At 35.7% G+C, this 23,181-nt stretch overlaps 1 long non-coding RNA gene across 1 annotated transcript in view; it reads right to left on the minus strand.

Annotated features, from left to right (window-relative positions):
* Nucleotides 1-8,164: 8,164 nt before the first annotated feature.
* LOC134733732 (uncharacterized) overlaps nucleotides 8,165-23,181 on the minus strand; it is an 87,911-nt gene continuing 72,894 nt past the window's right edge. The window contains exon 5 of the long non-coding RNA XR_010117352.1: nucleotides 8,165-9,837. This is a non-coding gene — a long non-coding RNA (uncharacterized lncRNA). The remainder of the gene's footprint in view (nucleotides 9,838-23,181) is intronic.

The following is a 23,181-nucleotide window of genomic DNA, read 5'->3' on the forward strand; positions in this document are numbered from 1 at the left end:
TCCAAGTTGTTGAAAGCCTTAAGAGCAAAAAACTGAGGTTTCCAGAAGAAATTCTCCCTCATACTATAATATAGAAGTCTTGCCTGAGTTTATATCCTGCTGGCCTGCCCTACTGATTTTGCATTTAAGATTGAAGCATCAACTCTTATCTGAATTTCCAGCCCACGGGCCCACTCTACAAATTTCACATTTGTCAGTCCCAGAATTGGGTGGGCAAATTACTTAGAATAAATCTCTTTCTCTGTACACACACAGACATACAAATACAATATGTATATACATATAATTGCTTCTGTTTCTCTGGAGAATCTTGAATGACACACCAGTCATCCCAGACAGGTTCTGATTACACTCGGCCTTGTACTAAAAGGGCATGATGGCTTCAGGTACCACGTGGCCCAAGATTCAAACCCAGGCACTGCTGCTTATTAGTGAGGTCCTGTGTAAGTTATTTAATCTCTTTAAGTCCCAATTTTCTCAACTATAAAATGGGAGTAATATTACTTATCTTCCTGGTATTTTTCATTATGAGAATTAAATAGGAAAATGCACACGAAAGTATACGGTACAAAACTTGGCATATAGTAGCTGATCAACAAGTAGCAAAGAATGTGGATTATCTATGTATTGTACTGAAGAACGTTCATATTATTTTACCAGCTATTCAGGTCTGTGAATTCAATATTATCTCACTTTCTGTTTCTAGACATAGTCATTAAAAATAGCCTTTAGTGTATATACAATTTCGTAATATGAATTTCATGAAACACTAGTGCCATGAAATTATTGAAGACAAAAAAGGTCTCAGATTGAAATAAGTGTGGCAATCTGCCTAGTGTAACACCCTCTGGGAGAGTCACATTTTACTTTAATATATTAAAGACTCAGAAATTCTGCAGTTTCATTTACTTTTGAATAATCTAATTATGGTAGTCATTTGGCCTATTTACAAATATTCAATTTTCCTTTCCTCCGTGAGGTGGTAAGTTTTACCTCTGCACTCTTTCAAATTAGATATGGTCATATGACTTGCTTTAGGGAAAAAAAGGTGAATGAAGTGACATGTGACATTTCCTGGTGGAACCACTAGAACCACTTCCCTTTTCCTGTCTTGGATATTGCAGAAGCATAAGTTAGATGGATCTTCAATCAGTCTGGGTTGCTGACTGACAATAATGAGCAGTGTTTCCTCTCTACTGATCTGTTTTGATATGGTACTCATGACTGGGAAATCAATATTGCGTTATTGTATGCCAGATTTTGAGGCTGTTTGTTACTACAGCATAACTTAGCTTATTTTGTGTCACACAGAATTTTGAAAAGAAAAAAGTGAGGTGCTGGTATAACAATACCCTAAAATACATAACACGAGTTCCATGGTATGTTGGTTAATATTGAGTGTCAACTTGATTGGATCGAAGAATGCAAAGTATTGTTCCTGGGTGTGCCTGTGAGGGTGCTGCCAAAGGAGATTAACATTTGAGTCAGTGGACTGGGAGAGGCAGGTCCACCTTCAATCTTGGTGGGCACCATCTAGTCAGCTGCCAGAGTGGCTGGGATAAAAGCAGGCAGAGGAACGTGGAAGGACTAGACTGGCTAAGTCTTCTGGCCTCCATGTTTCTCTCATACTGGATGCTTCCTGCCCTCAAACATCAGACTTCAAGTTCTTCAGCTTTTGGACTCTTGAACTTACACCAATGATTTGCCAGGGGCTCTCGGGCCTTTGGCCACAGACTGAAGGATGTACTATCGGCTTCCCTACTTTTAAGGTTTTGGGACTCGGACTGGCTTCCTGACTCCTCCACTTGCACATGGCCTATTGTGGGACTTCACCTTGATATCGTGTGAGTCAATTCTCCTAAAAAATTCCCTTTCATATATTCATCTATCCTATTAGTTCTGTCGCTTTAGAGAACCCTGACTAATACACATTGTTAGGTTGCAAATATTGAGAAACTGTTAACAGAACCCGAAAGAATAGCAAAATGTTTTAAAACATAAAAATTTACATGACCACAAAATCATTTTTCCTGGAATCTCTGTTAGTCAACATATTTGAAAACATTGTTCCAGAATGTTCCCTGCAGCACTTTCCTTTCTCTTTGCATGTGAATTATTACCAAAATAAATCAGTAAATAAAAGTGCAATAAAATATTTTATGAATGGGAAATTATTATCTAACATTTCTTGCATAGGCTGTGCATTTTATACTCCCTTCTGTTTGCTCAAACTGCAATGATTTTTCTCCCTCTTCATCTACTTCATCCCATGTTATTCTTCATAGTTTACATAAAATAATACCTCCTTAATAAAGCCTTACCAGATTTAACTGCTTGTGATTAATTGCTCAGTCCTATTAATTTTGAATTTTAACTTATTTCTAGCATTTACTATCTTCTGCCTAATAGTGTGATTAGTTTATATATGTATCTCATCCCTACCAGGTTACAATCCCCTTTAAACTTGGAACCATCTCATTGGATCTTAATATCTTCTACAGGGTTTTGCACAGGATTTTTAATTTATATTAAACTCAATGATCGTTCTTGGAATAGCATTATGCTAACGACTAATAATATAATTAATAATAATAACAATGACATAACTAAAAATTTTGAGCACTTAGTAATGTGCCAGAAACTATAACAGATGTATATAATTATTTCTTTTATTCTTAATATTATACCTATGTGGTAGTTACTGTTATCTCCATTTTATAGGCAAGAAAACTGATGCTGAGAGAGGTTAAGAAACTTGGTCAAATTCACACAGCTGGTAAGCAACTACCATATTTTTGAAAATGCAAGCCTAGATACTGGTCTCAGGTGCAGAAAGATAGATTTTCACAGTTATATGTGTGGTATTGGCATGTGCTTGTATTTCTCTTTTCCAATTTAAGGTCGTCAACCCCAAAGTGTGGCAGAGTTACCTTGGTACACACAAAACTGGGGTTTGGGCTGGCAGAAAAAGAAACCATGACAGAGTGTAAAAGGCAGAAAGAGGCATACTTGGTAGAAACAGATAATAAGGCCGTGACAGCCACCCCTCATCCTTCCCCTTTCATAAATATGGAGAAGTGGCAAAGAGCAACAGAAGAGGGAATAGAGGAGGAGGAGGAGGTGAGTCTATTGTGCGTGCAGCACATTTTGCTGAGCCAGAAATGAGAGTGAAGCTCAGTGATGTCCTGGCTTCAGAACCTTAGGGATGCTGGTGGGGAAAATATTCAAATAGCATCATTGGATATTAGATGTTGAAAGAGCTAAGATAAGCTGCAGATTACTTTTTAATAAAAGTAGCTTTGGAAGTTGTCTTTGTCTCTTATCCTTCTTATTTGCTGTATTCATTGGAAACCCTGCCATTAGCATTAATTGAAAGAAAGCACCCAGTGTGCTTAAATCTTTGTCAGAGGAGAAAAAACTCCTCCGGATCAAAGAACCAACATTATGCTCTGATGAAAAGATAATCCTATTTCAGTGACACACCACAATTGATTTCTTTGTGGACCATCAGCAATCCATTTACATACGACAGTTGATTTTCAATGTAATCGTGGTTCAACAGGGGCTTAATGAATTCCTACTATGTGCTAGCCCAGGGTCAAGCGCCAGAGAGAACAAAAATGACCTCAGAAAAAGTGCCCCTCCCTTCTAAGAGCATGGAACACATTTGAGACAGTAAAATATTGTAGGATATATACATGGAATCTCAGGAGAAAGCAGAGTAATGTGGTTCACAGTAATGTTGGCATAATTAACAAAGGAAGGGCTAAAAGACCAAATACAAAACTGTAAACAAAGTATTGTCAATATAGGTAGAGAAACTTCAATTCGTTAAAAAAAAATTTAACTACAAATCATCCATATTAAAGTATGGAATACTGACTCTGTGTCAACTTCCAGAGCCTCCTCCTGTTTCACAAAGAAGACTTGAGAGAGAGCATAAATGTAAGAGTGAATACCAAAAGAGAATCCTAGCAGATGAGTAAGATAAGTATGGTATGCCTTATCTAAAGAGGTTGATAAATCTTATTTTATAGATAAAACTGAGACCCAAGGATATAAAGCAATCTGTCACTTGTTGCACAGATGAACAAACTGAAATTCAAACACAGACCATCAGAATCCCAAAACCATTTTTCTTTTGTTCTGTTTTTCTCCACATTATTCTGGTTTCCCTGCCATAACCAGAAATAGCTAAGATTGTGTCTGGGGAAGACAGGATAGTAGATGTCTAGCAAGCCACCTCACCTGACCATCCTCACATTCTCTAAGAATAGCCAGAAGAGCCTCCAAATCCACATAGTAACATTGGTGTGCCCCTGAGAGCCATTCTGTGATCCTTTCCTTATGACCAAGGTTGATTAGGCCAGAAGTGGTATATGACATGGTTGAGAAAATTGATGACCTTTCTCCCTATTTCATTCTTTGACCCTAATTGTTTTTTTTCAGGGATGATTGGTCCCTAAACCAAACACAGTAAGGGAAAGAAATTCAGTCTCAGATGAAGTGGTGGGTTTTTATTAGGAAACTGGGAAATGTCAGCTCCATGTGTTCTGTAATATGCTCCAATCATTCAATCCAATCAAATCTGGTCTGTAGAGAAAAAAATATAGCCTGGAAAGAAGCAGACTCTGTCCCTTTTGGAGGCCCAGCTGCATCTCTGCCCTGGGCTCTGTGAAATACTCTGAGAGGAATTACCCTTTTCTGCTTAAGCCAACCTAGTGGATTTTAGTCACTTGCAGTGAAACGAATTTGACCCAAGAGGAAGTACGTGGATCTTAGTGGCAAAGTGAGGAAGCAATGTTAAGATAAACAAAAAGGCTGAGAGGTTTAGAGAAACAGAAACAAATGATGAGATACTGAAGAGGTACATGGTTTAGGAAGTTAGGGTCCAAACATGGAGTAACCATCCTTTTATGCTACACTTGTCATGTAGTGGCAGATTTTCTAAGCAGGCAGAGCCATTAGAAAATGTGATTATGAACTGGTCAATAGCAGATTCGTCATCTATGTTCACTGGAATCTCCCCTGGGTTCAGAATGAGTTAGAATGGGTAAGATGTTTACCATTGTAGCCAATAGCAGCATAAATAGAAGCAGAATTTGAATCATAATTGAAAAAGGCATACAGTGAAGTGAAATGGGAGTGATGTAATGTTATAAGGAAAAGACAGATATCAGACTTAAATTTGCAAGTGGAAAGACACGGGAATTCCTTATTCCAGTTTGTTACTGTTAACAATTCAAGACTAATGGGATGGATGATAGCAGGTTGTAAAGCATGGAGACTGCAGTCAGACTGCCTAGGTTCCAATCCCAGATCTGCTACTTGTTAGCTTTGGAACCATGGGTTAGTTATTTTATACTTTGTAAATTTTTAAAAGAAGAATAGCTGACAACCTGCTATCTATTGCTATGTAATATAATCAACCCAAAACTTGTTGCCCTAAAACAAAGAGCATTTATTCTTGTTCACAGTTACCTGGTTTCTTTAGATATTTTTTATGGTCTCAACTCAGGGATTCTTCTGGTCTCAATTGGGCTTATCCATGGGTCTACAGTCTGAGTCCAGCATCCATGCTCTTAAACCACTATGCCATATGGCTTCACAAGCATAAATTATATCACCTGCTGCTCTTGGCTTGGTTCTGTTACATATTTTGAGGTTAACTGGATGGAAGCTAATCTAGGATAGTTTGACTGCGACAGATCTCCTTTATGTGGTCTCTCAACTACCAGGAGGTTAGCTCAGGCTTATGGCAGGAGCCATCTGAGAGAGAGACAGCAGAAATATGCAAGTTGTGGCCTGAGCTCAGAACTGGTACAACATCACTTCCACTGCATTCTATTGGCCAATGCAAATCAGAAGATCAACTCAAATTCAGAGTTTAGGAAAACAGACTTTACTGCTTGACAGAAGAACCTACAATGTTATACTAAATGGGCAGTTATAGGACTATCTGGGTGAAAGGGTATTTTGCATTCAATTTATCACAATGGAGATAATAATAGTACCTACTACCTAGTGTTATTTTGAGGATTAAACATATTAATGTATGTAAACCCCTTAGCATAGTTTCTGACAGATGTGCAGTGTTATGTAAGTGTTTGTTTGTTTTTATTATCCTGATATCTTAATACACCCAGACAGGACAACAATTTATCACCTTCTTAGCGTGGGGAACAATGTTATTATCATGATTTTTTAAGTCATATCTTAAAATTTGAGCCAAAGAGTGCACCCATTGTTACAGCACGTCATTGCTTTCCAGTATTTAAAACTGTAGGAGAGGCAAGAGTTCTAACCTCTAGTTTTATTTGTATCAGTGCATTACTATGACTTCTGGCAAGATACCTGATATGCGCAGGCTTCTGCTTTCTCACTGTAAAGCAAGGTTTGGACTTCATGATCTTAAGTGTCTCCTAACTGCTAACCACTGATGAATCCCGAGAAGAATATTCTCCCCAATTTTATTCCAACAGCTAATGGGAAAGGGTGAGTCTTCTTACCCCGTTGACAAAAATTTGCTTTTAACAAAAAAGAATGCCAGATGGAACTGGGCTGCTGAGAATAACCAGGGACTTAAAGTGAATTGTCAAAAACAAGTTGACCTAAAACAATTTTCTCAAAGTCTAAGTGTTGCAAAGAATAAATTGGTCAAAAAAATCATCTAATACAGATTTTTCGTTTTAGTAATTTTGATGCACTTGAAGAAGTTTTGTTAGCTTTCATGAGTAATTAAGCTTTTTTATCATTTATTCCCCACAATTTTCAGGGGAACAAAGGTTCCTTTTCTTTCTCGTTTCTAATTCATATAGTCAGTTATGTCTGTTCTGCTCATTTGTCTTAAAGTTAATTATTATAAAAATCAATGTTTCCAACTGCCAGTTAACATTATTTTATAATTTTGAAATTTGTTATAATTCTTAGAATTTTATCCATATTTTTATAAGTTATATTGCTTACTATGTAATTTCACTTTTTAAAATGTTTAGATTCATTTTCAGCCAGTGATGTTAACTTCATTTACTTAATCCTATTTTGTGTTCCATTTTGGTTGCACATTTCTTATGTATTTCAGCAAATTTTACAGAGCAGCATTTTTACTACTCAAGGTTGCTGTCAGATTGAAGCTGTAATGAAAAACATGTAAAGTCTCAGTGTGGCTTCTCAGACAGCTATAAGCTTAGGCTAAAATTTGTTGACCTAACAATGAATAAATGTTTCATGGGTAAAACTCTTGATAGCAGTTGGCTCTGGGCCCCTGGTAACTTCACTGAAGAAAGCTAGGAAAATAAATATATGCTAGCTTTTCTGATCCAGTTAATCACTACATTAACTTGATAGTTGAAAGCCTTCATGATTGAAATGATAAATGCAGAATGTTCTAAGTCAATGTGGTGATTAACACAACTTCAACCATATCCAGTAACTTTATTCTTCAGAATCATCTTTTGCCACATCACGTTTTTAATTCTGCAGATTCCTTGGAACATACAATTGTTACAAAACAGCAAATGACTAATTAAAACAGATTTAGACTAGGTCGATTTGAGCAATTTGGTACAAAATCATAAAAGTATTGCTAAATCAGAAAAGCAAACATAATGGGATGAAAATGCATCATAAATTGAAAACAGAAGTTTAAAAAACTGGAGAAAAATCTTCTAAATCCTGAAAAATGAAAAAACAAACCATTACAATTCTAAACACCTTCCACATTATTTCCACATTAATAATACAAGAATAACCAATTACAGAAGAATAGTCATGTTTTATTATTTTTTACTAGTTTGGTTTTAGGCAAATTGTTTTTGACCAAATTGGCAGCTAACAAATAGATGCAGTGATTTGAGCCAATACCCTTTAAATGTGCTAGGGTGATTCATGGTGCTATTTTAAACAGACAGAATTTGATCTGTGTTTATTGACACAATTTATCTCAAACTCTTCAACTTCTTGTTCTTTGGTTCTAGAATTTCTTTTCAGTTCTGACCTCCCCACATGTGTCTGATGTTGGAATTCTCCCCCACATGTGTCTGATGTTGGAATTCTCATCGCTGGCCTCCGCTTTCATTTACATCTATCTAGTGAGAACTAGACCAGGTTTTCAGCTTTCTGCTCTCATCATTCGTTTTGTTCATTAGGTCCTTTTTCTTTCTTTGGAACCAAAATGGTCCAGGATGCTCACCAAGGCTTCTCCCCCTTGTTATCTCTAGCAGTCACCGTTTATGATGAGGCTGCCATCTCAGGGATTCCCACAGTTCTCTCTGGGTCTCGTAATCAAGTCAGGGACTCAGGGACTCCAAAATCTGTCTCCTAGCTTCTTATGGGGCAGACATTCTTATTTCTTCCCTCAGATCCACAAGGGTAAACCAATTGGAAGCCATACTGGTATTATATGAACCACCCTTCCTGATCTTAAGGTAAGATCTTACCTATCTTTTGTCTTACCTCCAATAAGGTAAGATAAAGGAGTAAACACACCTTAACAAACTGGGTCAGATTTTCTGTACCTAGTATTTGGAAGACTGTTGTTGATATGGTTTGGCTGTGTCCCCACTCAAATATCATCTTGAATTTCCACGTGTTGTGAGAGGGACCCAGTGGGAGGTAATTGAATCATGGGAGCAGGTCTTTTCCATGCTGCTCTCGTGATAGTGAATAAGTCTCAAGAGATCTGATGGTTTTAAAAATGGGAGTTTCCCTACACAAGCTCTCTTCTCTTGTCTTTCACCATGTAAGATGTGCCTGAAATCTTGTCCTTCTGCCATTGTGAGGCTTCTCTAGCCACATGGAACTGTAAGTCCAATAAACCTCTTTCTTTTGTAAATAGGCCAGTCTCAGGTATGTCTTCATCAGCAGCATGAAAGCGGACTAATACAGTTGTCATCTTTGTAAGTGACTAGACTATCATATAAGTCAGATGCTGAGGATGGGAAAGCATTTTGCATCATGTCAACCAGTAAGTCAGAGAAAGCTAGTTGTTGCTTGTAACCTCAGAAAGATATTTTATTCTTTGTTAAGCAATATTCCTTCATGATTAATCAATGTTGAACGGTTTGACATTTATTGCTAGCCAACAGAGGCCAATTCTCATTGAACTGTAAACAATGTGTATATCCACAGCTTAGTGATCTTTTCGTGTTTAGTATATTCATGTGCACAGTAACAAATTAAATACCTACAATTGTTTGTGTACTTTTAAAAAAACTGTGGTGAAGGCCGAAGAACTACCTATTCAATATTATGCTGACTAATGGGGTGACAGGTTCAATCAAACCTCAAACCTCAGCATCAAACAATATACTTTCGTAACAAACCTGTGTATGTTCCCCTTGATTCTAAAATAAAACTTGAATGAGAAAAAAAATCGGTAAAATAACAGAATTTACTATCTTAACCATTTTTAAGCATATAGTTTATTACTAACTTAACCATTTTAAAGCATATAGTTCAGTAGTGTTCATATATTCACAATGTTATGCAACCAATCTTCAAAACTCTTTTGATTTTGCAAATTAAACAATAGGTCCCTAGTCTCTCTTTCCCCTCCCCTGAGAAACCACCATTCTACTTTCTGTCTTTATGAATGTGACTACTCTAAGTACCTGATATAAGTGGAATTATATGTCACATAGTATTTGTCTGTTGTGATTTGCTTATTGCTTTTAACATAATGTCTTCAAAGTCCCTTCATGTTGTAGCATGTGTCAGGGTGTCCTTCATTGTTAAGACCATTTAATATTCCATTGTATGTATGTACCACATTTTCTTTATCCATCCATTTGTCGATGGATACTGGATTGCTTCATTTCTTGGCTATTGTGATCAATGCTGCAATGAACATGGGCATACAGATAGAAGGTGAATGTTTAAATGGAAAGAAGATAAAAGGATATATAGAGGAAACTAGAGGCAATAAACAGAGATTCCTGATCCCTTTCCTGCTCCTAGTTATAATCACCTATTGAGATCCACTTGCATTTCTGTTCTTGAGTTATGTGAGTTACCTCTGCATTTATATACAATAAATTCTCCTTTTTTGCCTAAGATAGCTCAGACTGGTTTCTCTTATTTACAGCCAGAGTCTTGACTAATATACGGTTAGGAGAAAATCTCTGCAAATAAAGACAAGTCCAACTCATGACAAATACTTCTTTTATTCTGTAAATAAAAAATAAGATAAAATTTCACTGTCAACAAAGTAATTACAAACTGCAAGAACCACCATAAGGTGGAACTTTTGCAACCTCCCAGACCTTTAATAAGAAGCTGAGAAAAGGAGGAAAAATTCCTTCATGAGACCCAAGAAGGAAGGTTAATGACATTTTAGATTTGGTTATTCTTTTTGTTTTGCTTTTGCTTCAATTTTTTACTGTTTCCCTGCAAAACCAGAACTGTCCAACAGGGATTGAATTTTCTGTGGACAGTTTGTCTTTCATAAGCTTCACAGACAAAATTAACCAGCAACAGAAAAATAAGATGACATTACTGTTTTTGCAAGTTTAAAATTGTTCTCCCAAGTATCTATTGTATGTCTCATTTTTTTTTTCTTAATCCCTTGGCTTCATCTTCTTTGAAATTACTGCTATAAAAGTTAAGATAATACATATTACTCGTATCCTGGCATCCAAACAGAAGAGTTTTTCTCATCCCACGTTTCATAGAAGCAGTTGAAACAAAAACAAACAAATTGCCACATAGCCTCTCTCTTATTCCTGTCTTGTGGTTCTCATAAAGATGTTAGCTTGGAAATTTCATCAAGTCTGAAAGATACCAAGTGATCTTCTCTTCAAAAAAAAATTGGTAGTAAACCTCTCTTCAAAAAAAATTTAATTTCTATATTTATTTGACCCAGTCTTCTATCCATTTTCTCCAAAGTAATTTCAGTATTCAGACCTTGACTCCTAACTCCCACAAAATTCTTTGTGTTTCTGCCTCTTCCTTTCCCATCACTCCTCTCAATAATTTTCTCAAATAACCTGCTTCTTTTTCTCATCATACTTTGGCCTTGTATTTTTTTAACCTGCTTTCTCTTTTTTTCCACACTGTCTGGATAGTTTTATTTTAAAAACTTGATTTCTGGCCGGGCGCGGTGGCTCACGCTTGTAATCCCAGCACTTTGGGAGGCCGAGGCGGGCGGATCACGAGGTCAGGAGATCGAGACCAAGGTGAAACCCCGTCTCTACTAAAAATACAAAAAAAAAAAATTAGCCGGGCGCGGTGGCAGGCGCCTGTAGTCCCAGCTACTCGGAGAGGCTGAGGCAGGAGAATGGCGTGAACCCGGGAGGCGGAGCTTGCAGTGAGCCGAGATTGCGCCACTGCACTCTAGCCTGGGCGACAGAGCGAGACTCCGTCTCAAAAAAAAAAAAAAAAAAAAAAAAAAAAAAAAAAAAAAAAAAAAACTTGATTTCTAAGGGATGGTGCTAAAGAGAAGATATGTGACAAAGACAGAGGGGAAAGGGATATATTTTTAAATGCTTCTAAGTACTCATGCTGGTGTTCTCCCTCTGTGCTAAGACACAGCAACCTGAATTTATGGCATGCTTAGAGTTTTGTACTGAGAAAGCATAAAGACCTATAGAACCCCCCCCAAAAAACCTCCTAAAAAAATCTACACATGTTGACATAGTTGAATGATGTCAGCAGCCAAGTCATGAATTGGGAGAGAAATTAACATTTAAATAATATAAACATCCAGGAGAACTGTACTCCTGCAAACTTTCTTTACATTGGAATCCTTGTCTGGCTAAACTTCTTATACTAAATCAATGTAAGAAAATATAACATGGGATCAAATAACTTCTCTTAAATGACTTTTCCCCAGGCTACTCACTGAGGAATTATTAAAGATTTAAAAGTTAAATTTACTTTTGGCTGTATACAGATTAATTTAATTCAACAATAAAATGTCCTACTTATATTTTTGTATATATTCATGCTCTTTCAAGGTCAGAAAAAGATAAAAGTTTTGTGTGGCTTTTAAAAACAGCTGCCTAAATCATATAAAATTGCTTCAACTGATTTTAAAAAAAAATTATAGGCTGGAGCAGTGGCTCAGGCCTATAATCCCAGCACTTTGGGAGGCCAAGGCAGGAGGATTGTTTGAGTCTAGGAGTTTGAGACCAGCCTGTGCAACATGACAAGACCTTGTCTCTACAAAAAATTGAAAACTAGTATTTTTTTAAAGAACTCATTTCGTGTCTGCAATTGATGACATATTTTCAAGTCAATAGTTCCCATTTAGCATGAACACATAGAAGCAGATGCTGAATCTCAGCCATCATAGCCTCTGTCAAAGCGAAAATGTATAGTAAAACTATAAAATTTATTATTCAAATATTTATCAATACCTATTTTGTGCATTGTCACTAAAAACTGATAGCGAAGGAATCCATTCAAGACATAGACAACTTCTCCCAAGGAACTCATTAGCTTACTTGGAGAGATTGAATATACATTCACAAAAGAATTATTAAGAATACAACATACAATCTGATAAGTGTAAAAATGTCAAATGAAAATTGCAAACAAAAATTCCTATAGAGATTCACACAAGGGAAACAGCCATTGACATGTGTGGACAGGAGAGTCCAGAGGAGGTGCAAGGCTGAGCTTGGAATAGTTTGCAGGGATCAGAGAAGCAGGAACTCAGAGCAGGGCATTACAGGTGCATGACTGTGGGATGGAGAATATGATCAGAGACAAAAACAAAATCATTCCCATCTTGCTTGAGGGGAGGGAAAAAAGAATAGAGCAGTGTGTCTAGACAGGAGAGTTATCAAGAGAAAAAAAAACTCATCTGACTTCTCCAATAAGGATGAAAAAAAGCTTTTCAACTAGTGAACCAGCTGCAGAGACACTAGGGTTCTCATTTGGTTCTGTCTTACACAGAAAAAGAAATAGATATCTGCTTAACTAAAGCAACCTTAATGACTTTCAACAAATATTACAGAAACTCGTATGTACATTCACAGTTTCTAAGATAAAGAGAGAGACACTTAACAAAAAATAAAAATGAAACAAAGCAAATACCCCTGTAGTTTATCTGTGGCAATTTTCTTTAAGGAAATACACATACATTGAATATGTTTCTTTGACTATGCACAAACACACACACGTCCAAGTAGAGTATAAATAAAGATTATACTGCTGGTATTTTACTTGTTATTTTGAAACATAAGATTGAGATTTGTGAGTAGAACTTTAAAGTTCAAAAATCAATGAACAAAATTTAATCAGTCAGAGTTGAAAAATATTTTTTGTGCACCTTTATTAAAGATTAGGCTTAAGACTGCCCTCACAAAGCACAAAGAAGAGTATTTCCTAGACCTGATGCACTTTATTCTCATAAAGATCTTCTCAGATTAGATTATGCATGCACCTAAGGGGATGTGGTTGTGTGCTGGTGCAGGATGCCATGAGATAAATGCACCACATCTTCCTGGAGTTACAATTTTATCTAATGATTTGGAAGTAGGGCAAGTTAAGTAATTTAATAGTAAGTAATTGAAGACATACTTTTTATATTAAAGCACATACAGAAAAATTATACTGCAGAATACAAAATGCTCCTGAAATTTCATGAGAAAAAATATGAGGCATCAAATAAATTTCCTTCATGGTTGGTTGCAAGGAATTTCCCACATAGCAAGAGAAACAAAGAAGGCTACTTAACAGTTTCAAGCTAGTTTACTCTTCTTACTTTAGGAGAAATTTTTACAGTATAATTGCTCTAGTAGATTATTTATTTCTTCCATACTTATGTAGCCTGCTTTTTAGTTAATCTTATTATTGAAATAGTTGAAAGATAATCGATCATGTAAGGTTGTTTTCCAGTTTTTAAAGACAAGTTTAGCAACCCATTCTAACTTTATGCATGCCTCTGGGGCTTCAGGCTGGTGACAATACCTCCAATCCCATCTCCATCCTGTTGAGTTGGTCCTGGGTCCCCAACAATGCTTCCTAGGGCTGTGGGTAATGCCAGACAATCAGTTCAGTCTGCACCATTAACCTCCAGGGATTAGTAGCTCTCTGTGCAATTGAATGTTCCCAGATTAGTCCCTGTGGTGAGCCACCTGCCAGGACTCAGCACTTCACAGGCAAAGCTAAGAAGCTAGTAAAAGATTTAAAGCTCAAACTTGAGCTGAGCAATCAGGATATTTTTCTCCCACAATTTACAGCTACTGTGGCATGACCTAATTTCTTATTCCCCATTTTTTTCTTTAAATTTTGAGGTTTGATTTACCTGATAGAATTTGTTTCACAAAAATTAATGGAAGAAACGTCAATTTTCCTATCATAAAATTGGAAAACATACTGCAATCCAATGTAACCTTTAAGCTTTCGTTAAATTCCCATATGTTAACACTCGATACTTATTAAAATAAGAGTTCTTAGAGTTTTGCAAGTAAGGGCTACCTTTCATTTGTTTGATGGAAACACCCAGCCAGTAGCAGAAAAGCGAATGGGGAGATCCATAGTCTACGTGGTGTGCACACAAAGTATACAGATCGTAAAACCTAGGATTGACTCATTGTAAGTTGACATATTGATGTATAAAGTGGTATAAGGTTATCAATTTGTATCCTGAAAAGGGGATAAGTGTTTTGCTATCAAATGAGATAGAGTAGGAGGGAACAAATGGAACCTATTCATGCCTGAAACAACTAAAACAGACAAAATATATGATAAAACCATTTTTAAGACACTAGATATCCGGTAACTAAGGGCAATAAACCCGGAGAGATGAGAAGCAAGTGAGATGTGCTCTGATTTCCTCAGTGTAGTGCCTTAATTGTTTGGGGAAACCATGGTGCATGGAGAGTAACCTTGGGTAAAACCTGTCAACTCTCTGAGAAGACAGAGATGAAAATGTGAGGAAAACAAAGTGGCTAGATTTTGTCAGAGAGAATATTGGCAAAAAGAGAGCTACACAGAGAAAAAACTCCAGAGACCTTGAAGGGTCCTCCTCAAATATTCAGCAGAGTACCAGTCAGTGCACATGTATGAGGAAACTCCTCATGGATGGATAGAATCATCCCAGAGGATTGCAGAGAGCAATGTTCAGTGTTCACATAGACCAAGAACAGTTCCTGTTTCCGTCACCCAGTCTGGAAAAACATAATTCATGGCACATCGGGTAGAGTGATTCAAAAGGGTCTTGCTTCAGTAATGGGAAATGATTATCCCTATGCTGAATGCTGACCTGCTCCTACACTTAGTAGACTCTAAATCTTCTTTTTAAAATTCTTAAAAGAAAGACCTGGATGTATCAAACTATTTCTTAGTAACCAATTGTTTATAAGAATACAAAAATATCTTGCATTGAACAAAGTAATATTCACAATATCTTGCATCCAATCAAAGAGTAAGAGGCATACAAAGATGCAGGAAAAGATAATCCATAATGAGGAGAAAAGCCAATTAAAACTAATCCAGAACTGACACAAATATTAGAACTAGCTAACAATGACATTAAAACAGTAATTATAACAGTATTATTGATGGTGATTAAAAAAAGGCACAAGTTGGACATCTAAGGGTGAAAACTACAAAATCTGAAATAAACAGTGCTCTGGACGGAATTAGTGGTAGATTAGATATCATAGAAAACTAATGAATTTGAAGGCATAGTAATAGAAACTATCCAAACTGAAACTAATAAAAATATAAAAGAACATTAATGATTTGTACAATTTCAAGCAGCCCAATGTTAAGGTTCCCTAAAACACAGTAAAAATATTTGAAGAACTAACGGCTTAAAGATGTTCAAAAAAATTTTTTTAAGAAAACTATAAGCACTTAGATTCAAGAAGTTCAATGCACTCCAAGCACAAGACATTTGAAGAAAACCATACCAAAGTACTTTATAATCAAATTATTTTTAAAAACTTACGATAAAAAAATCTTAATAGCAACTGGAGAAAAAAATCCTTATATACAGAGGAATAAAGATCAGAATAATCGCATATGTCTCATCAAAAACAATGCAAGAAAAAAGAGAGAAGTCTTTATTTTTCTTTTTTTTGACTGAAAGTATTTTTATTTTCTTTTTATTATTATTATTATTTTTATTACACTTGAAGTTTTAGGGTACATGTGCACAAAGTGCAGGTTAGTTACATATGTATACATGTGCCATGTTGGTGTGCTGCACCTATTAACTCATCATTTAACATTAGGTATATCTCCTAATGCTATCCCTCCCCCCTCCCCCCACCCTTATTTTTCAAAAGAACATGTTTAGGACATAAGAGTAGCTGTTGCTTTATTTTAGTAGATTTTTAAATACATTCATGGCAGTAGCTCAGGGTAACACCTGCCAGTGTAGCAAAGACCAACAGCTTAATTTGAGTCACCAGAGTAGCATGAGCAATTTCAGTACTTTATCCTCAATGCAGAAGTCATTTATTGCCCTTTGCAGGGCAATAAATTGATTTTTCTACCTTTAAAAGATGTTTTACTTAAATTGTGCAAACATGATTTACAACAATTAGCGACAGTGTAGTTCTTAGACATTGGAGCCAGCTCAATATGGGCAACACACAAACTACAATTTCTAACCCCACAGAAGAAAATGAATCCAAAATTTTATATCAATTTTATATTTTTTGGTTTTCCTTCTAGTATATAATACAAAAGTATTTTTAATATAAAATATTTACAATTTTTCTAATATATGTGAAATGTATTTGAAAATATAAATGTTGATATTTAATCCTGTTATTGTGGGTATCAATTTTAGCACATTTATTTTTTTCATCCTGTTATTGCAACCCTAGAATGCTAATTGGCAAAGAGATACACTTCAACTGTTATGCTCTGACATTGCAAAAGGCATTACCCAGAGTATGTTGCTGAATTGCTTGTTAATGACAAACGCTGAGGACTATGACATGACACGATCATCACCATACAAACATGAAATTGCCTACTGCTGCTTGAAACTACACAATAAAAATTTTTTCCTTGGATTAAACATTGAGCTCTCCATAGGGTAAAATACTTTTAAATTAAACTCCATTTTAATCATTAGGGTTTTTGAGTTTATTTTAAAATTTATCCTTATGAGATTTTTAGTTTATTTTTATTTGGTTTACTATTTATTTTAGTTAATTTAGTTTTGTTTTATATTTATAGAAAAATTGGAAGATAGAGTGCCCATATACCCACAAAGCAAGTTTCCCCTATTGTTAAATTAGCACCTTACATTAGTGAACAGATGGTACATTTGTTACAATTAATGAACCAATACTGATACATTACTATTAACTGAAGTCCATACTTTATTCATATAGCCTTAGATTTTACCAAATGTCCTGGTTCTGTTTCAGGATCCCATCCAGGATGCTACTTTGCATTCAACCATCTACCTCTTTAGGCTTGTGTTAGCTGTGACAGTTTCTTAGATTTACTTTGTTTTTTGGTATTTTACACATGTTACTCCATTGGACTTCTTTGATGTTTTTCTAATTACGCTGGAGTTACAGATCTTTGGAGGATGACCCAGAGATAGAATGCCATCCTCATCACATTGTATTGTGGTTATGTGCTATCAACATAATTTACCACTCTTTTTGTTTTTGTTTTTGTTTGTTTTTTTTTTTTTTTTTGAGACGGAGTCTCTCTGTCTCCCAGGCTGGAGTGTAGTGGCGCGATCTCGCCTCACTGCAAGCTCCGCCTCCCGGGTTCCCGCCATTCTCCTGCCTCAGCCTGCCGAGTAGCTGGGACTACAGGCGCCCGCCAGCACGCCTGGCCAATTTTTTTGTATTTTTTTAGTAGAGACGGGGTTTCACCGTGTTAGCCAGGATACTCTTGATCTCCTGACCTCGTCATCCGCCCGTCTCAGCCTCCCGAAGTGCTGGGATTACAGGCGTGAGCCACCGCGCCCGGCTGATTTACGACTCCTGATGTTCACCACCTGGCTGAGGTAAGCTTGACAGTTTTTTCCGTTTTAAAGTTTAGTCTTTTTTCCTCCTTTTCATAATGGAATGAAGAAAATTCAGTCACTGTGCACCTAATGAGTGGGGCGTTATGCTCCACCTCCTTGAGGGACAGTAGCTACATAAATAATTTGGAATTCTTCGAAGTAAGAGATTTGCTTCTTCTATCCACTAATTTATTTATTTATTCGTGTCTGTGTGAGTCCATTAATATTTATTTTATAGTCCAGGTTATAAACCAATACAACTTTATTTTGTTGCTCAAATTGTTCCAGTGTTGGTCATTGAGAGCTCTTTCAGTTGGTCCTGTCTCACTTTAACATACCCCCATAATTATGGGTTTGTGGGGCTTTAAAAAAATTCCTTGTTTTCTAGCACTGTAAGATGCTCCAGGATTATCTTATATATTTTTTGTTGTAGTCTGAAATCATTTCTTCATAATGACATTTTCCCCTTTTATTGGAGAATGTTAGAAACCAAGATCAAGAGCTTGATGTGCTTGTTGATACTGGAGTGTCATTGATTTTAGGCCCTGTCAACTGACCAGATCAAGGAACTACATGTGTATAAGCTAAGGCATGTATATGAACATATATAGATTTATAAATATTGTGTATGTAACTATCTGTATCCATATTAAGCTACACATGAGTTCATTCTGATGTTCTCCACTCTGGCAACACACATCACTGCAGCCTCCTACCCTTGCTTAGCTTTAGACTCCCATTATGGTGTGGAGTAACCTGGCTCACATCATACACCATCCACTTGGTTAGTTGCTTGCTTTCAGTATATGTGAACAGTGGCATTAGAATTATTAACCTGTACCTTAGTTTCTTGTGCCTTCAGCCCTACTGACTTTGCTCATTTCCAAAGCTACTTAGGTAGGCACCCTTTCCCCCACTCCCTTCAGTAAGGTTGTTTCATATGTTTAGAATACAATTAGGTGGTTATCACAGTCTGCATTCTATCCTGGGTTCCCCAAACCTCCTAAATTCATTTTCACCTTTGCATACATCAGGGTTCATTCTTTGTGCTGTAAAGTACTTTGGATTTTGACAAATGCATTGTGTGATGGTATCCACCATTACAGTGTAGTATTCTATACCAGATATAATACTGTATAGTATAATATTATATAATTTCTGTATTGTATAATAATCTGACCAGATATAATACTGCATAGTATAATATTGTACAGTATAACTATAGTATATTATAATACTGTATAGAATACTGGATAATACAGTATAGAATACTATGCTGTAATGGTGGATACATCACACTAAGCATTTGCACCGCTGTAAAATCCTGTGTGCTTTAATTATTCATCCTTCCCTTCGCTCCCACCAAATAACACTTGCAACCACTAATTTTTTGCTGTCTCTATAGTTTTGCTCTTTTCAGAATGTGACTTAATTGGAGTTATACAATAAGTTGCCTTTTCATACTGGCTTCTTTCACTTACAATATGCATTTAAGATTCATATATGTGGAAAAAGAACAAGATCATGTCCTTTGCAGGGACATGGTTGGAGCTGGAGGCTATTATCCTTAGCAAGCTAACACAGGAACAAAAAACCAGATACCACATGTTCTCACCTATAAGTGAGAGATACATGATGAGAACACATGAACACATAGAGGGGAACAACACACACTGGGGCCTATGGGAGGGTAGAGGTTGGGAAGGAGAAGATCAGGAAAAATAACTAATGGATATGAGGTTTAGTACCTTGGTGATGAAATAATCTATATGACAAACCCCTGTCACATAAATTTACCTATGTAACAAACCTGCACATGTACATAAACTTAAAATAAAAGTTAAAAAATTTATATATGTCATTTGTGACTTGATAGCTCACTTTTATTTATAAGTAATATTTTATTTTATTTATGAATCACAGTTTGTTTATCCATTCACTTATTGAAAGATATTTTGGTTGCTTTCAGTTTGGGGAGATTGTAAATAAAGTTTTTATAAACTTTTATGTAGACATAATTTTTTTAACTAATTAAGTAAATACCTTGGAGTGTGATTGCTGGGTTATGTGGTTAGAGTATGTTGTTTTTTAAAAAACAGCCAAATTGTCTTTGAAGTGGCTGTATCATTTTCCATTCCTACCAACAATGAATGAGAGTTACTGTTGCGCTTCATTCTTACCATTAACTAGTATTGTTATCTTCATTTCTGGTTTAATTCCATTGTGGTCTGAGAAAATATGTTGTATGATTTCGATTCTTTTAAATTTGGGAAAGTGTGTTTTAGGATACAGAATGTTGTCTATCTTAGTGAATGTCATGTGAGCTTGAGAAAAATGTGTAATCTGTTGTTGTTGGAAAGAGTTGTCTATAAATACCAATCAGATCAAATTGATCAATAGGACTCTTCACGTCAAATCCACCCTTACTGACTTTCTGCATGTTTGACCTATCAATTACTTATAGAGTAGTGTTGAGGTCTCCAGCAATAACAATTAATTTGGCTATTTCTCCTATCAGAGTGATTAATTTTTGTCTCACATATTTTGACATTTTGTTGTTAGGTGTCTACCTATTTAGGATTGTTTTGTCTCTCAGAGAATTGATCACTTTATCATTATGTAATACCACTCTTTATTCCTAATAATTACCTTTGTTTTGAAGTCTGCTTGTCTGAAATTAATATAGATACTCCAATTTTTATTTGACTATTGTTACCATGGTTTATCTTTCTCCATCCCTTTACATTGAACCTGTGTCTTGATAATTAAAGTGGATTTCTTGTAGACAACATATAGTTACAGATAAAATATAGTTGGATTATTTTTTCGTGCACTCAGACAATCTGCATCTTTAATTAATGCATTTTGACCACTTACATTTAAAGTGATGACTGGTAGAGTTGGATTAATGTTTAACTCATTTGTAATTGTTTTCTAATGGTTGCATTTATTCTTTGTTTCTGTTTATCATCTTTTAATGCCTTTACTGGTTTTAATTAACAATTTTATATAATTCTATTTTATCTTCTCTCTTAGCACATCAATTATCACTTAAAAAACATAGTAATTGCCCTAGAGTTTACAAAGTGCATTTTTTCCAGCTGTATTGATGTATATTGACAAATAAAAATTTTAGGTACTAATGACATACAACAAAATGTTCAGATATATGTATAACATTGTGAGATGATTACCACAATCAAGCTAATTAACATATCCGTCACTTCACATAATTATCTTTTTTATTTTGTGGTGAGAATATTTCTACTTTCTTAGCAAATTTTAAGTGTAGAGTACAGTATCATTATAGTCACCATGATGTACAATCATTCTCAAGAACTTATTCATCCTATCTATCTGAAACTTCATACCCTTTGACCAGCATCCTCCATTTTCCCTACTCCCCAGCCCCTGGCAACTATCATTCTATACTCTGCTTCTTTCAGTTCAACTGTTTTAGGTTTCAGATTTAAGTGAGATCATGCAGTATTTGCCTTTATATACCTGGCTTATTTAACTTACCATAATATCCTCTGGGCTCATCCAGGTTGTTGCAGTTACAAGATATACTTCTTATGTGAGTATTTTTTCATGTGGTAGAATATATATGTGTGTGTGTACATATATATACACATATATGTATATATGTGTGTGTACATATATATACACATATATGTATATATGTGTGTGTACATATATATACACATATATGTATATATGTGTGTGTACATATATATACACATATATGTATATATGTGTGTATATATACATGTATATGTATATGTTTATATACATATATGCCATTTTCTTCATTCATTCATCTATCTATGGACACTTAAGTTGATTCCATATCTTGGCTATTGTGAATAATGATGCAGTGAACACAGTAGTGGAGACGTCTCTTCAACATACTGATTTTATTTCCTTTGGATATATACTCAGAAGTGGGATTGCTGAATTATATGATAGTTTTGTTGTTTATAATTTTTTGAGGCACCTCCACACTGTTTTCATAATGGCTGTACTAATTTACCTTCCCACTAATAGTGTGCAAGGGTTTTCTTTTCTGCACATCTTCACCAACACTTGTCATCTTTTGTCTTTTGATTAATAGCCATTCTAACCTGTGTGAGGTGGTATCTTATTATGGTTTTAATTTGCATTTCCCTAATGAATAGTTATATTGAGCATGTTTTCATATACTGTATTAGTCTGTTCTTGCACTGCTATAAAGAAATACCTGAGACTGGGTAATTTATAAAGAAAAGTGGTTTGATTGGCTTGCAGTTCTGCAGGCTCTGCAGGAAGCAAGGTGGCATCAGCTTCTGGGGAGGCCTCAGAGAAAGCACACAGCAGGGAGGTGCTACACACTTTTAAACAACCAGATCTCACAGTAACTCACTCACTCACTATCACGAGAACACCACTGAGAGAATGGTGCTAAAACATTCATGAAAAACCACCCACACAATCCAATCCTCCCACCAGGCCCCACCTCCAACACTGGGGATTACAATTGAACATGAGATGAGTTTTGGGTGCAGACACGAATCCAAATCATATCACACACCTATTGGCCATTGGTATGTATTCTTTTGAGAAACGTCTACTCAGCTCCTTCATCCACTTTTTAATCAGGTTATTTGTTTTTTCACTATTGAGTTGTTTAGTTCTTATGTATTTTAAATATTATCCCCTTATAAGATGTATGGCTTACAAATATTTTCTCCTATTCTGTAGATTTTCTCTTCATTCTATTGATTATTTCCTTTGCTGCACAGAGGTTTTTAGTTTGAAATGATCAGGTTTATCTATTTGTGCTTTTAGGATCATATTCAAAACATCATTGCCTAGACCAATGTTATGTAGTTTTCCTCTCAATTTTTTTCCTAGTAGTTATAGAGTTTCAGTTTTTGTGTTTAAGATTTTAATTCATTTTGAGTGGATTTTTTTTTATGGTGTGAGATAAGGGTCCAAATTCATTCTTCTGCATGTAGAAAACAAATTTTCCCATTGTTTATTAAAGAGACCATCTTTTCTCCATTGTATATTCTTGACATCTCTGTCAAAGATCAATTGGCCTTAAATGCGTGAATTCATTTCTGAGCTGCTCTATTCTGTTTCATTGTCTATATGCCCATTTTTATGCCAGTACCATGCTGTTTTGATTACTTTAGTTTTGTAGTATAATTTGAAATTGCAATACAATGTTATACTATACTACAGTACAGTACAAATACCATAAG

This window comes from Symphalangus syndactylus, chromosome 12 (assembly GCF_028878055.3).
Source record: "Symphalangus syndactylus isolate Jambi chromosome 12, NHGRI_mSymSyn1-v2.1_pri, whole genome shotgun sequence".
Lineage (NCBI taxonomy): Eukaryota > Metazoa > Chordata > Mammalia > Primates > Hylobatidae > Symphalangus > Symphalangus syndactylus.